The following is a 17,051-nucleotide window of genomic DNA, read 5'->3' as shown; positions in this document are numbered from 1 at the left end:
GCACATTTTATACAAAAGGGACCTTCACTTGACAATGTAGTAAAGTACTCAGTATTTATGCTTCACGAGACATGGCTGATGCATGAGATTTTTATTGATGGATATGTTAATCATCATTCTTTCGCAAAGAGAGGGATGAAAGGGTGCCCGGTTGGAGGCCTTATTATTGGAGTTAAGCAAGAAATACCATCTTCAATAGTATTACACCCAGTTGACAATGATAATGTGTTGGCTGTTGAACTAATACTTAATGCTAGGAGTAATCAACGTATGCTTATGGTCAATGGGTATGACCCACAAGGCTTAATTACACTGACCATGTATTTGAATCTAATGATTCGATTATCACCAACTGGTATGTTGATGTAGACACTGATTTGTTACTGTTGGGTGGTGATCTAAACGCTAGATGTGGGGGATATTCAATTGACAAATCTTACTCTAATATTGCAATAGACAATGTATTGGTACATAAATCAGCTAATGCAAAGGGTAAACACTGACTTCGATTTTTAAACCAATGAAATATTGTCGCTCATAATGGGCGTACGCCCAGCGATATCCCTGTTCAAACCACATGGAATTGTGGAAATAAAGTTGCCAACATAGATTACCTATGTCGAAATCCCCAAGCATTTTCAAAAACATAAGTATCAGCAAGAACATAACACTTTAAGTCTGACTTTAGATCCTTATCTAGTAAAAGTACAACAAAATGCTACTAGTGGATTGGTACCAAACCAGGTTGGTAGCCATGTTGTCTGGTCGGAGAGAAACAATAGAAAGGTGTGCAAGAAGGCAACATTTACTTATGAAGTTACCTTGGGCCTACACACAAGGGAAAGATAGAAGCCTGGTTAAAGGGGTTGGCTCTTGAAAGTGGACAACCTAAGAAGAACATCTTGGTATTTCCTGAAAAAAGACATGCACAAGCCTTTGATATTGAAATTCAAAATCAAAAGCGATGGTTGCGTATATGTATTCTCTTAGCAAATTTTAAGCCAGACAGACAACGGATAGATCTATTATCAATCCTATCTCTGAGAATGTATGGCATACTTTTATTGAGGAAAAAAACTGAAGACATGTGATATCAAGGACACGACTTTCCAATCTAAAAATGTAAACTGGCCAATGAACTTTGACATCTCCAATATGATAGCCCGTCTAACTAAATAAAAAAAAAAACTCCAAAGCACCAGGGCCTAATGGTGTTTCGGCAGCGGTACTGAAGTACGACAATGAATTATGGGCTGTTGTATTATGTGATTTGGATGCATATGTTTTAAGATGATTTGAGATGAATATGATTTTAAGCAATAATTATTTGTATGTTTCTTTATTGATTTATGTGTAAAGGTTTTGTTCATAAAATTGTATCACATTAAAATTAAATAAAATAAATATGTGATTTGATTGAAGGTATGTCGAGAGGAGTGAAGTTCAGCTTCATGGAAAAAAGCCATCTATGTACCTGTGTTTAAAACTGGGGATCGTCTGCTTCCTAAAAAAATTGCTGTCTACTTTCACAACTTGATACCACAGCAAAAGTATTTGCTACGTTCGTCCTAGACCATTTGTAGGCATGGGCTATTGAACGCAACATTTTGCACCCAAATCAGACTGTTTTTCATCAGCGCTCCTGTACCATTCATAATATTCAACTGTTAGACTCCGTTATGGTATGAGATAAATCTAAGAATAGCCCTTCAGTCTGTATTACTTTCATTGTACAACAAAATGGTATCCTCCCAAGGTATTTTATTACCTTCATTGACTTTCACGCAGCATTTGCTCAAGTTAATCATGAGTTGCTAAGGAAGAACCTTCAGGCACTTGGTTGCGCTGAATGGCTACTCCAAATCTTAGTTGCCTTGGACAATGGCACAAATACATCTCGAAAACGATGGTCTTCTATCTGGTGATATGAATATAGGCAGAGGGGTAAAGCAGGGATGCATGCTTGCCTCCCTGCTCTTCAACCTTTACATAGCTGATCTTCCCTCTCGGATGATACTCCATGCTAAACGCCCCCTGAAGATTGGTCAATGTGTTGTTGCTGCCATGCTCTTCGCTGACGACTTAGTATTATGTGATCATTTATTCTCAGGAATGAAGGCTATGCTGAATGCTCTTGCCTGTTATGCGGAGGAACATGGGTTATATATTAACTTTAACAAAAATAACAATGCTTGTCACTGGCCGTTAGGTAAAAATGCAATCCCTATAACTGATCTTGGTCACATTGAATATACCCAAAACTACAAATACCTTGGAATAGAGATGATGGATAAAAAGGGCTATTGCAAGGTTGTAATTTGCAAGTCGTGTAAAGCCAAACATATTTCTTTCATGGTACATAGATTTATATACCATCATGCTGGGTAAACAGTGGTTTTGCCCAGCAATGTTATATGTATGTTGATACCCTGAAGTTGCATGATCTTGAGTGGTCAGCTATCTGTGAGAACCATTTTTGGTGCACAATGGGAAATCCAGAATGATGGTAGAATCTGTAGAGTTTGTGAGATACCAGGATGCATGGAAACAGCCAGACACCTTCTTACGGAGTGCTCAAAGCTGGGTCATATTTATAAGACCCTATTGGGCCACTTGACACACGACTATGAGTCGATAAAACTCCTGAATTTTGGATCTACTGTTTAAACACAGAATGTGGGTCGGCACATATTGCCCTGCACAGAGTATGGTGCTGGGTGAAAAAGTACCTCAAAAAAGTACCATCATACTCCTAATAGTCAACAGACTAATATATAGAATATAGGTGCCTGTGGGGGAAAACATACGCATCCATAGTTTTGTAGAAAAATGTTTTAACTGTTTATATGATGTTATGAAAACTCTTTTAAGATCAATGAAATAATGTGTACATTGTAAAATAAGCCCCATAATAGAATATGGGTAATGTATTAATATCTGTATTTATCAAGCTTGTTGTCTCCTATTTTAGTGTACATTTGTTATATGTTGTTTTGTTAAAATAATAGCATGAATTTATATTTTATTGATTTTGTAAAACTCTTCTCTTATCTGAATATAAATAAATAAATAATACATAAAGTTATAGAATATTCAAGTTGCACTGTTCATCATGTTATGTTTCAAGTGGCAGCAAACATCCAAAAGCAAATTCAAGTTACATAGTTCTTCCAATAATGCTTACAAACCTAGCTTGCTTTTCTTGGATAAGTATTACTGGTGAATTTCTTGTTTACTTTGATTTGTCTGTTTTAACATTAATTACTTGATATTTCATTATGAAGTAATATTCTGATTGTGTAATTTATTTGAGAGCACTGCATACAATTATATAATGCTCTGTAATGATGGAAAGTCAGTCAACAATGTAGTCGGCATTCCGTGACCTTGTGGAACTTGCATGTTCCCACAAAACATGGTGCAGGCTGCCCAGTTTATGTAGCCTTTGTGCACTCAAAGTCATGGTTGTCCTAAATTCACTGGAAAATGGGCACTCACGATTAGGATAAGTGTTCTCCATGCCTAGTGATTTGAAGTGTTCTTGTTGTTCCAGTAATCGTCCTTGAATTCTGTGGACTGCATTCTATCCTTTCAATAGGATGAGAATATGACGTATTGCACCCATTCCACAGGCAACTGTGGGGGGTAACGGCCCTGTGGTCCGAGTTAACGGCCCGAGCGGAGCATACCAACATTACCACCATGAAAAAGGATTTTAATTCATTGAATGGGAAGTCATGCGCGTACCGTTCAATGAATGAAAATCCTCTGCTAATATGGCTGCAATGGCTGTGGAAGACGGGGCTCTATAGAGATCCCCTCTTCCATTACCATGGCTGCCTGGAAAAGTGAGTAGCAGTGAAGCTGCTGTGGTGGCAGCCACTGTCGCTGCAACAATCAGGTAAGTGGGGCAGGAGAGAGTGGTTGGGGTATCGTTTTAAAAAAAAGAAACCAGAAGCTGGGGGAAGATGCAGCTGCGGGCGGTTAAAGACCCCGGCAGTTAAGGCAGCCGGCAGGGTACATGGAACGCGTGCTGAGATCAGAGGTATTAGCCCACGATCTACGAAACCTGATTGGCTGTGCCCCCCATTCCGGGTGCTAATGTAAGTTAGTATTGCATGTAAGAAGTAGGTTGGATGCCCACTTGTCACCCATATGCAGTGCTGGCACCTTCAACAGTGTTCCTTCTTACATAGTTAAACAGATAGGAATGGTCAACAATAGTGTACTGAATTACCTTTAGCTAGAGAGCAGAACTCAATCAAGGCGCTTACCTTGTATGCCTATTTCTTTATCCTCTTTTTGAGTGGGATCCCACGTTTTCCAACTTCTGTTGTGGCACAGTGCCACAGTACCATCCTTCCCAAGATGACTTTCTATCCCATGATACATGTAAGGGCCTAGATGCTGCTGTCTTTTTCAGAGAAAGTAGATATAGTTGTTGTGATTTGCATAGGTAGAAAGGTATTGGGAGTTTCTGACATGGGTATTTCCAGGCCATGACTTCATCAACACAGTGAGTCAACATAAAACACTGAATTAAATGAAGACATTAATAAATAAATACATAAGTTCCTTAGGATAAAATAGCTGTTTAAGCTTACAGTTATTGTAAGTGGGATTTGCATGTGTTTTGTGCTATTTTCTGAGGTTTTAATCATTTCGTTTTTAAGCACAAAGTGAAATTAAATTGCCTTCCATACTGTGAGGCCAGAGGTTGTGGTTTTCACAAGTCTATTATTAGAAGAAAAAACAAATGAAAACAAGAATGCAGGATGCCTTGTGGGAAAAAGGGTACACAATCGAAATGTCAAAGCTACCTCCACCATTCAGTCTTTGTGCCGGATTTTATATGCAGGCAGCATTTCTGGTCCCAAATTATGGAACAAGCCAGAAGCTTGTCTCTACTTTGGGATTGCCTCTGTTACAAGATTCTGGGCCTTTGGACCAGAGGGACCAGTTAGGTGAATTTCTGTGGGGCATATGATTTTATGTACACAACAGAAGATTATTTAATCTTAACGCCAAGAACATTGTCAGGTTGTGCAAAACAATACAGTGTTTCTCTGCTTGAGACAAACATATGACCCTGATTTACAAAATATCCAGTACGTAATACAGAAATCTAGGTTCGAAGGCAAGCTCTCAAGATAGTGTTCAAAACAACAATCTCAAGGAGTTGTAGTTTGACAGTGCACTTCTTTATTTTGTAGAGTACAATCCCTGCAGGCTGTAGTTGTAATTTTCAATCAGTAATTAATCCACCATGGCCTCATAAATGCAGAGGAAGACCCCTAATGGCAGCTGATCCACTAAGCACTCATCAGTCAGATAGTCTCCACATTGGGCAAGTGCATAGTCACCCTCCTGCCCATGGCATGTTTGATGCTTAGTTCCCCTGGCTAGCACAACTGGTGCATGTATCCCCCCTATGTGATTGCTTCCAGGGTAGCGGGTCAACTTTGCCAGATGCAACATCATGGTAAATCATAATGCGACTCCATGGATATAGATGGGTGTGGGGCTAGCATATGCAAACTATGTGGTACCTCTTCATCAATTATCTATGGTATAAAGTCCATCATGTACCTTGTATCCAGTTTGACTAATTGTCTTAAACTGCAGTAGTACTCATCATGAGTGTAGAAACTAGCACAAACAAATTAGTGCTTTAACTCCAGTTCTATATAAAACATATACAGAATGTATTTAAACATTCATCATCATAACAAATCTATAAAGTGACAAGTACACCCCACAAAGTTACTTTGATGGATATATTTTCTGGAGGAGATACACATAATCTTGTGACATTTTGTTATTATGGTAAATTGTGGTATATTTTATTGTGGTAATGCATTGGTGGCTTTCCTGTCCATAGTGGTAACCCTCCCCTCAGAATATACCCTAACATCTGTCCATTACCCCAGGATCTTTCAAAATAATAGCTACTGGACTTATTACACTTATATGTGACTGTGTCACTTTTTTCTCTCAGCAACTTATCTACAATGCTGAGTTATGCTGTAGCAGCCAAAGCACAAAACATCTTACATTATGACGAAGTAATTGGATACACATACATCACACACTTCTAAACTCACTTACTAGGAAAACCAAAAGCTCACTTCAGATTTTACCACATTTACCACCTACAGTAAAATAGGGCTAGTTCCTGTGAACTCTCAACCTCTTTGCCAGTGAGCACAGTCTTGCAATGGAACTCTAACTCAATATGTTTTAGCTTTATGGTTTTATATGGTTTTATATGCTAATGATGTTCAGAATTGTTCATATAAAATACATCACGCATCTAAGCCATGTGTGCAAAAGAGAAAAATAAGAGATTATATATTACATTACACAGTTCGCCGTCATCAAAAGGCTCCCCCGTCTTATTTTACCAATGTCCTTGTACATTAACAAAATTGGCAGGAGATGCATCTTGAGATTGAAAAAAGAAATACAACAGCAAAGGAATCTTTTTTTAATGAACATTAGACATGAAAGCAATCTGCCAACCCTGACTCGCTACTAAACACGTATCCATGCAGCCAAAAATCACTTTTGACCCATATTCACCTATAAATTGGCAAGGTTCCTGCGCTGCTGGCTTTGGAAAATCCCTCTTTCTGCTTGCCACCGATAAGGGATGTCACAACCTCAGCAACTCGTCAATACTGCCTCAGCAGGCGAAGCATCTCAGACTGCTTGTCACAGCCCAGCTCCCAGCACAGAATAGCTGCTGCAAGTCAGGCTGCCCATCTAAACTCACACCCCCTCTCAGCTACTTTTAAAAGCTACTGCTGTCATTCAAAAGGACCTGTCTCTCTTCCTGAACATGCCCACATCACCCGATCTGCTCAGTATTTTTCCAATGCCTGATAAACTATAAATGCATCATCTCTCTTCCGTTTGTCTCCTTGCAAGTCAGACTACCTGTCTAAACTCACACCCCCTCTCAACTACTTTTAAAAGCTACTGATGTCATTCAAAAGGACCTGCCTCTCTTCCTAAACATGCCCACATCACCTGATCTGCTCAGTATTTTTCCAACGCCTGCTAAACTATACATTTATCATCTCTCTTTCATTTGTTTCCTGCAAAAACACAATGGCCCTTTTAGCAGGGCATACTTCTTATTCTCAGCCTGTGCTATGATGCTTGTTTAATGAAACCAGCCAGCTCATAACTCATTGCAGAAAGGCATTTCAAAATAATTTCCAATTTATTTCATCTGAACCAGTTTTCACTCCATGTTAAGGATAGGGAATTCAGTTTGTTAAATGGGGGTTAAGTTAGTATGTTTATGTATATCAGTTATTAAATTTGGTGCAAATTCAGTCCAATGGAACATTTCCCTGAAATTAACTAATTTTAATACGTGCCCACTGCAACGATGTGTGTATTTCCATCTGACGCACGCGCTGGTCATTCATGATGTTTGCATTTTCTACATGAACCCACTAACACTACATATGTATGAACCTCTGCACTTCACTGCCCCAAGTTACCCCTACATACTTACCCATACACTTTGTGCAGCAAACACTATTACCACTCGTACTGCACTGAATATCATTTCGTCTTAACACAGTTCATACTATTGAGCTACTCATTGTCTCTCACAGTCCACAAACAAGTTTCATATACTGTGTTTGTTCTTGGGAGCTGTTAAATTAACGGCTCTAATCACTGACCCAACATGTTTCATTACTTCTCTCTAAATTAAAAATGTGTGAGAACTTCTTCAGGGGATTTATGTCACCTATATCTTGCATTACAAATCTACTATCTAGGTTGTGCCAACATCTTTTAAACTCTTGTGGACATTTCCATAATACAATATCTCTTAAAGTGCAGTAACAATTCACAAAACATTTGTTAAAAACTAATTTAGTTTGTTATCACAATTCTATTACATGATCTTGTTTTCAGAACCTTGTTACAACCAGATTTCGTCCCTCATCATGTACATTTCACTCCTGACTCCAACCATAGAAAAACAAATAGCACCTAGTTGAAAGCTGTCTTTTTCATATTATATATTCACACATCTCTTTTTAATAGGAAGAGTAATATTTCTGCTTACCCACTATTGTTTTGGTGTGCAGCAGCTTCTGTCAAGAAAATGTGTATCTTACATATTCCCTCGTATGGATGAATATAGCTCTTTTTTACAGTTTATCTCAAGTTTATTTTAATCTTAGTAAATATAATTAATTAGTAGCACTAGGTTACTATAGAGTCTTACTCTTTTTATGTGGATCTTTAAACTTCTTTCCTGTGTATGTTGATCACGTATTATTTACTGCTTTAGTATCTGTGGGCTCACCTATGTTTATCTGTTCAGTATGACAACACAAAGGTCATGTATTACGCTTCTGTATTATGTCATTATATCAGTATGGCAATGCTACATAGTGTATAAGGCATATATTTCGATATTATCGTGTATACATATTAGTCTTGTCTGGGGTGCACTTGTCACTTTATAGATATTTTATGATGATGAGGTTGAATATTTATTTGGGGTGGGAGGATAGCTCAAGGGCAACACATTTGTCTTGGAAGCAAGACAACGCATAACACAGGTTTAGATCACGGTCTTGTGGTTAGATACTTGTCTCCGGTATTAAGCGTGTTATAAAAGAAAAATTATAAATTACATACATTTTGTATATGTTTTATATAGCACTGGAGTTAGATCACTAATTTGTTTGTGCTGGTTTCTGCACTCATGAGTACTACAACAGTTTAAGACAATTAGTCCAAGGTACATGAAGGAAATAGATAAAGAAGAATCAAATCGTTTTTGTATCTTAGTTGCATAACAAGGGAAGGTCCTCTTCTTTGAAAATCGACCCTGGTTTCCCCTATTGTTTAAAGTGTGGTTGTGGGGCTAGTCCAAGTTACTGGCGGTCAGTGGGAGGCTGTACTAGAGAAAATAAAAGGTGTTTGGTAAATAAATAGGGGGTGGTCACTTAGGGGTTCCTCATGAAAGAATCAAGGGTAACAAGAAACAGGGGACACACAGCCCCCACTATAGTGGACACAATACACATGACGGAAAGGCTGATTGTGAAGAGCAATAAGGTAGTGAGGGGATCACATATCTAGGTGATGAGGGGACCTGGTATATACAGAGGATAAATTGGAGAGCTGCAAGTATCTCGTGGTTGGTGTATACAGTGTAGAAACAAGGGGAAGAGAGCATGTGAGAGCAACCAAGAATTGAAAGAGTGATCACAGAGTAATGTACTGTGGAAACAAGACTCACAGTACATCCACTTGAAGATACAGCACTTCAGGTTGTTGTGATGGCCTAATCAATTCAACTGCATCCTGAGCCCTGCCACAGATGTCTCAATAAATATTCCAAGTCAAAAAGTGCCAAGGATGTTTATTTAGATCTGTGTGTGCTCTAGAGCTTTCCCTCTCTCTTTCTCTCTATCTCTCTCTCTCTTTCTCTCTCTCAGGTTCCCTCAGGGACTTCCTAATGGTCCCTACTCTCTGAAATGGTAAGTGCTCTAAGGGGAATTTTGATAGTGCCTTGCACTTATTCTGGCTTGATTCATGAGGTCCTGTCATGTACAGTTGCATCTCCCCTTTCTACTCGGACGACGTCCATCCCTATCCTTCTACCATTCTACTGTCCCTTCAATGTTTCACTCGTCCTGATCTTGCCTCCAACTATTGATGTTACTTCTTCTCCCACTCTGCACCAGTGCCCTCCTCTTCCCAACATTCTTCAAAACTATTACTCACTTCCTTTTAACTAACACTATTAGTTTTCTCTTCAACTACTTAAACACCTTCCTTTCACTCAGTATCACTCCTTACACACATCTTTCCAACCATACTTGCCACACCACACACACACTCCCACAGGAGTATCACTTCCACTCCCTAGCCAATACCTCACCTTCTCCACAATTCACCACCACAATCCATTACTCCTTCTTCCTCCTGCAGGTCTCTTGGTCATCCTCCTCCACTGCTGACCTCAACTGAATAACCCACCCTTCTAGCTTACTGTTTCTCCCTTATAGTCCCCTCCTTTGTGGGGATTGGACCCTTTCTCTTGGCCAGTCTGGTTGAGGCTTCCCCTCCCAGGGGGTACATGTGTGCTGGAAAGGCATAATTAGGGGGCTTAGACTCGCACACTTTCCTTGTTTGGGTTTTCCAGGGAACAGCCACAGTGCCTCAGGATGGAAAATGTCCCAATCCCTATTATGGGGTGTGATACTAGGTATTCCTGGAGTAATAATCACTGGGGAGGCTGGATACTTCTCTCCTTTCAGTCTCTGGTGGTCTAGAGTGGTGTGGTCTTGGTGCATGGGTTTGCTTGCAGCTTCTGGTGGCTTATGATGCGAGTCCCCATGCTGCACATGCAAGCGGATGTACTCAGTAGCTCTCTCCCCGGGAGTGTTGACTCACTGTTGCTGTGACTGCATCTCTGTTATGGCTTTGTCTCCTGCTGATCTGTTTCTTCTTTGCTGGTACTTTTTGTCCAATTTCTTCCATGTGGGGCTTGGGGCACTGGTTCTGCCGTTCTCGCTTGGGTCTCACAACTTGCCTTCTGGGCACACCTTGTTGTCTCTTTAAAAGAAGAGAGAAACTGGCAAGTATCTGGTTGAGTCAAGGCTGGAGAAGACAATGTGCTGCAAAAGAACTTACTGTCACATGGACAGAAACTATGGCCCTCTCAACTGCCACCATCCTCACAGTGAGAGATGGCTTGGGACCTCTCGGTGTACCTCTTTCCACCGGCTTAGAAGGGTCTTCACCCTCTCTGTTGGGCAGTAGCATTGTCACAGCCCGTAACATTCACTTTTTGGTCTCACTTTCCCTGACTACTTTATCAACCTGAAGAAGATATAGCACCCCTGACCAATTTCACCATTTCTGTCAGTATATCTTTGGCCTCTGGTAGATTCTCTGCCAAGGTCCTTCGCAGGCGTACTATTATTTCTGCGCTCCGAACCTAGTTTTGCTCTGACTGTGGTGTCCAATATTTGGCCCCCTCCTATAAAATGGCCTCCTAGTCTAACCACCACAGTTCTTCTCATCATCCTTCTGCTCCTAATCTTGCTCTTCCTCCAACTCCTCCTCCTGCTTCACCTCTCAAGCTTCTTGCTTCTACCCCTCCTCCTACTCCTGTACCTAATTTTCCTGATCCACATAATCCGCTCTCATGCTCACTCTCTTCACACTTCAACGCCATCCTCGTCTCCACACCCATAGTGGAGTACTTCAGTCATGGACGCGCAGACAAAGTCCAACTCAAGCATCAAGTGTTTCCCTTGCTCATCCTTTGCATGTGAACTGGTTTGCATATGCATCGTTAACATTTCTGAACCAACCATTCTAGGAGGCACATATGTTCTGACACAGCTGCAAACGGTAGGGATAATGGGGGTGTTGTAGGGGCTTCTTGATATTTATGGACTACTCAAAATGCTTTCACACCATGATGCCAAGAAAGTGTTAAGCCTGCTAATGATCATTCAAAACAGGACAGGAAGAATGCTACTGGTGCTAAAAACCACATCACTTCATCAATTAAAACACCAAAATAGCTGTCCATGGAGCTTTCAATAAGTTGGTCATCGTAAAGAGAGACTTTTGTTCTATTGACCCAAAATTCCTGTCCAGCCATTTCAAGCATTACAAACTTAGGGCCTGATTGACAAACATGTTTTAAGATGGGAAAGTCCCATTGACAGCATTTTTGTAAATCAGGCCCCTAAATTGATTGCAGCAAAAAGAAAGCTCATATGTACTTCAGTAAGCACATTTTTATAAGGGAAAAATGATGACATATCCACCTTGGCATGAAAACTATGGGACCCCTTATCCAAGGTTCTGAGCCTCCAAGAAAGCCGCCTTTGAGTCTGGATGATCTTAAAAAATATAATTCTGTAAACAACTCTTTGCCCACTGAATGACCTCCATGACTATGAGCATGACTTAATTTTTTGGGGAGAATAAATAAATGGGGCCCAAAAGCTAGCACATTTGCATCGCCAGACTCGGTCACGGTCAGTCTAACCCAGCAGACACAGATCACAAAGTCATTGTAGCCATGCCGGGAGAAACGTGACAAGCCAGATGCTCCAGAGTCTCTGTGCCTTGTACCGGATAATGGCAGTGTGCCACTCAGGATTTCTGATGTGCCCATGGATGCACAGTGGTGACCTGCAATGGCAGCGAAAACAAACATGGCGACTGTCATTGTGCCATTGATTTGAATGAACTGAACCTGCTTTCTAACACCAGACTACACGAAAGTAGTAATAACAATTAGTTTATTATATAGCAGTTTAACCAAAGCACTTAACAAAGAAGTGTGTTATGTCAATTATAAATACCCAACCAATACTGATAGCCAATTTATTGACCTTAGAATGTTGAGTTGGTAAGCCCTCCTTGTTGGAATTTGATATGTGGCCTGCTGATCAAGCACAGATACAGAAGCACGCCACTTTAACTAATTGGGGTATTTGCCAGCTACCAAAAGGCAGCTCTACTCTGCGGAAATCAAGCTGTTTCATGGGGGATCAAATAACTCTTCCCCACAGACCCTGATCAGGATTCCCTGCATGAAGTAGAATCCCTACTCGGGGGACTGGAAATCCCTGTTTCTTCATGGGATTTCCACGGGGAGCATTGAGACCTCCTCAGAATGGGGCAGATGCAGGAAAAAGATGCAGAAAGCGTTTTCCTGTACTTTTCTTTCCGGTCGGCCATATTGGGAATGAGGTGCGTAGTTATCTAAAAGGTTAACATTATTCATATAATTCCTTTTCTTCTAGTGCCCAGGATGAGAACTACAGGAGTGCTTTGAAATTGGCCTATTCGAAAACTCTTAGCCTTTCAAGGACCTCTTCTCTTGCCGCCCTATTCTCCTCACCTTACCATAGCCCAAGCTTGTACTGGCACCTTGTAGCTACAAGCTGGAATGTTACAAATTACAAAACTGGAAATGAATAAATAGTGCTTATTGCGATGCATAATTTGTTTAATAAAGGCCACATCCCTGAAGACCGCCACTGCTCCACCGTGAGTCAAACCAGATCTCAGGTAGATTTAAATTAAACATTGTATGGTTTACACACATGTTGCAGCCTAACGGCTCTCTGCTAGATCTGTTTATATGTCTCATGCCCTGGGGTGCTCTGCTGCGCTCTGTTCTATTAATGCAAGTCTGTCTTTGATATTGAGCATAGTAAGCAGAAAAGACATTAGAAGATTTTCCGCTCTCTGTTATTTTTGCCTGTGCACAATCCCATAATGCATTGTGATAGTTGACAGTTGGATACAGCACTAGACCCTGCTGGACAACTGTCAGCTCAGCTGAAGGATATTAAAGAGAGCTCGATCGCGTGTCAGCTCACTTCAAAACACAGTCACAACGGAAAAGTGATATATCTGTCAAGGGAAGGACTTCAACGTTTGGCAGTACAGGCCATTTTCACAAACAAAGCTGTCCAATTGCATTAGGAGCCGCGAGGTTCAGGTGAACATGCCAGCGACTGAGAGATGCGCAGAGCACATCGGAAAGCCTCTCTTCTTGAGCCATATGGCAACACGTGGGCGGAAATGCACACTCCCCTTATGCTTCATGGGCTAGAAATTAATTTAGAATTATCAGAAGCATAAATCGCTGCTTTGAACTTCTAACTCGGTTAACTTTTTTTTGACTTTGGCGAAGGCTGCCAAAACTAACTCATTGCACTAGACACTGGAGAATTTACAGTACTTGATTTTACAGTGCGATTAAAAAGAACGATGGCGTTCAGAAGTTTCCTTCCCTGAGAAACGAGAAAACTCGTAATGGTGTTAGTGCAATTATTTTTGATTCAAGAAGCTCATAATACTGGAAATATTTCATTTCGAAAAAGAACAAGGCATTATTAGATTGCTATAGACCTGTCATGAACTCCCATAAGAAACGGACACTGGACGTTGTGTCTAAAAGTAACATATGATATGGTTAACGTTTGTGTGAGCAATGCATATTTTTTCGCCATTTTTGACGAAACGGCAACTACATCCTCGCACAGTCTTAAGTTGTTTGGGTGGGTGTGTCAGCCACCTGCTTGGTTTTCTAATTTAAACATTTGTTTTCTCCTTTCTTTCTATTACAGCTGTTGCGACACACTTGTATTGATCTATTTTCTTCTGAGTGATAGCTCAGAAGTTGAGCACTCACCTCACACATGGGGGGGAGCCCTATGTTACACACATTTAAAACCAGGCAAAGCCCGATCAATACATCATCCTAGCATTCCCTTGTTTCGATGAGGTACACACAGTCTTCATATAAACTCACATTTTTGATTTGTATAACTGACATTGGTGGGCTCCTCGGAGAGGGCTAATACCTTCTGATGCCAAGCACCTTTCATATTTACTCAGCAATATGTTCAAGGTGTTTCTAAATGTTTTGTACATTGTCTATGTAATTAAAGCATGTTTTGTTCACACTAGACATTCAGAAATTGTGAGGTGCAGGCCCTAACTACCATTAGTACCAGGCGAGGGAGGTGTGGCGGCCTCCCAGCCAATGGGGAGGCTCAGAAGGCAGGCGTTACCAGATGGTAATTCCACCCCCCTGAGCCTCCTTTAGTGCTGTCTCCCCTCGCCTGGGAATGAGGAAAATGGCTCCCTCTCTCCTCGCCAGCTGTCTTTACCTAATATTTTCCTCCTTCACCATGGCGCATATACATGAATCCGTTGCTGATAGGGAGCGAATGTGCCAGGTACACTTGTGTCACGGGAATGTCTGCTCCCGATCTGCAGCACACCACCATGGAAAGGGAGAAGGGACTTCAGGTAGTCCATTCTCTCCTTTCCATGGCGACCATATATTTTGTTTACTTTTTTCAATACATTTTTTAATGGCCGCCATGCAAACAGAGAAGGCTCTACATGTAGTCCCTTCTCTCGTTCCATAGCGTACATTTTTTTGTTTACCTTTTTTTACTAATTTTTTACTAATTCCAACGGACTATGTTCTCCTTTCCATGGTGGCATTTTTTTTTACTCTTCTATCCTCTGTTGCGAAACTTCGCAACAGGGAAAAAAATGCTTTTAGTACCCCAGTCTTATGGTCCTGGGTAGTAATAGCAATACGTCCCTCACAGGGGTGGCATTATAACGGTGGAAAGACCGAAATTATGATGGTTGGAACTGCCTCAAAGCTGTGCAAAATGGATCCTGCCTACTCCGTCTTTCAAGTTGCTGATTGTCAGCTGGCAACACCATCTAAAGGTAAAACAATGGGCATGCTACTGGACTCAGAAATCTCTATGAAAGTACATGTCAGCAATCTTGTCTCCCGCTGTTCTTATTATATCAAGCTACTGGTGCAAATCAGGCCCTTCTTGGATACAACAGATAGCGATATACCAGCTTGCCCGATAATTGGCTCTCCGATGGATTATTGCGGCAGCCTTTCGCTGGGCATTGGCAAGGGAGAGCTCAGCCATTTGCAGGTGGTCCAAAACAATGTAGGTCGCACAGTTATTGGCCTTCGTAGAACTGATCATGTCTCTGCGCAAAGAAGGTCACACCATTGGTTTCTGGTTAAAAACCGGATCCTAATCAGGACACTGTGCATCACTAATGTAGCCTCTATGGGAAAAGTCCTGTGTATATGACAAACCAGCTAACAAGGCTCCCTGTTAGGCGAGCACTCCGTTTAACTGTACAGGACTATTAGAAGTGCCCGCAGCCAAGCTATCACGAATGCAGAATGGATGCTCCTCGGCTATGGAATGCCCTGCCTCTAGATATGAGATAATGCAGTACCATCTCATCCTTTATAGGCAGATTGAAGACCCTTCTATTTGAGTAATTCTCTTGGATCCCCGGCTGATTCTATTTTGCTATTTGTTTCCTCTGTTTTTGTTGTTTGTCTTGTCCCCGTACTTCTATGCCTACGGGCGACATTCCAGCGCATTACAAATAAATTAAATAAATAAAATGACGACTCCAGGTAATGCACCAGGGCCTTCGTTAAATAAGTATGTGCCTCCGGCATTACCTGAAATGGCAATTTCCCCCTGCTCGGGGCATATAGCTCTAATAGAGCATGTTTTCTTCTGTTTATACATTCAGGAAATGTGGACTCCAGACTCTAAACACAGTAGAAGCCTGCATTCCATGCTTCTCCTTTCTTCTTCTCACAACTTCCAGTTCTCTAGCCAATCAGTAAGCTTGGACTAGAGGTTTTAACCATCTGCAAAGCCAGCAGTCTACCCATCCCTTAAGGACGTCTACACACTGGGCCTGTTCAAGGAGGCAGGACGAGCTCTGTCACAGGAAGCCCCAGGTGAGGTTGTCCTTTTTCCCCTGAGTAAGTTCTAATAGCAATAGAGTCCCTACTATCAGGCTTGTGGCAATATAACTGATTCAGAACATATCTTTGGTTTTTTATTCATTTTACTGAGCCTACACCTCTGATCTAACACCCCCTGGTACACAGACCCACCCCAAAATTCTGGGACAAGAATCAGGATGTGTTTGGAATTAAAATTCAACTTTTATTAAAATAGTAATCAAAACCTAAGGTGGTCCCCAACTTTAATCTGGGGAAGACACCAAAAATATTATGCAATCACGTACCTCCAAGAATCTTGCTAGCGTGCAACTGGTACAAACAATAATTTGTATACATCAAATATATATAACACGGCCTGCGGTAGCGGCCCTGTAGTTATGGTTAAGTTGCTCAACCCATAGGAACAGCACTTTTTGGGCGGCTTATAACTTTGCCCCACCCTGGACGAATCCTTACGAAACTTTACAAAAAAAGTATGTGGCCCAGTCAGATTGATGGTCATCATTATGGTCATATACTGCGCAACAGGGTGCACAAAGTTAAGGTGGCTTTAGCTGAATGTTATAGGTTTTTTTGCATTAAGATCTCACCTTAACGTCCCTGCAATTGAAGTTTTTTCATTGAATTTCAAGTTTTTTTAAATTCCAAACGTTTTAAGAATGATTCCAGACCACTAGCATGGCCTTCAGCCATGGTCCAT

Source organism: Ambystoma mexicanum, chromosome 1p, assembly GCF_040938575.1.
Source record: "Ambystoma mexicanum isolate Mex_15411 chromosome 1p, UKY_AmexF1_1, whole genome shotgun sequence".
Lineage (NCBI taxonomy): Eukaryota > Metazoa > Chordata > Amphibia > Caudata > Ambystomatidae > Ambystoma > Ambystoma mexicanum.
This window is presented reverse-complemented; position numbering follows the sequence as displayed.